Source organism: Etheostoma spectabile, chromosome 15, assembly GCF_008692095.1.
Source record: "Etheostoma spectabile isolate EspeVRDwgs_2016 chromosome 15, UIUC_Espe_1.0, whole genome shotgun sequence".
Lineage (NCBI taxonomy): Eukaryota > Metazoa > Chordata > Actinopteri > Perciformes > Percidae > Etheostoma > Etheostoma spectabile.
In genome coordinates this window covers 18128718-18129139 of record NC_045747.1, presented here as the reverse complement: position 1 = coordinate 18129139, position 422 = coordinate 18128718, and the positions used below count along the sequence as shown (strand labels likewise).

The following is a 422-nucleotide window of genomic DNA, read 5'->3' as shown; positions in this document are numbered from 1 at the left end:
GAACAGGTGAGACGTCAGGTGAAGCACATCAAGGCGGGGCTAGACAATCAGACAAGCCGACATAAAGCTAGACAAGACTAGACAAAACAGGAAACATACTACCACAATAAAACAGGAGACAGAACAAACAGACACAAGACAGAATCCAACAACCCAAGACCAAGGAGGCCAAACAGGAGAAATAAACCCAAGCAACCCCCAAACCATAACATGTTCTCTTCCAACAGGAGCGTGTAGTCAATCATAACACAATGACAAAAAAACACTCTCATCAGCTGAAATTACAGAAACTGCATTATTTTAAATGTGTCAGGTATGCTCTTATGCATTAAACAGTATATTGTATTGATCATTGATTGTGTTTTGCACATGCATTTTGTTTCTTTTGCTTCAGAAATTCAATACAAAAAAATGAATGACCA

At 38.6% G+C, this 422-nt stretch overlaps 1 pseudogene; it reads right to left on the bottom strand.

The window, feature by feature from the left end:
* LOC116703243 (serine/threonine-protein kinase SBK1-like) overlaps positions 1–422 on the bottom strand; it is a 10985-nt pseudogene that overhangs the window by 9908 nt on the left and 655 nt on the right.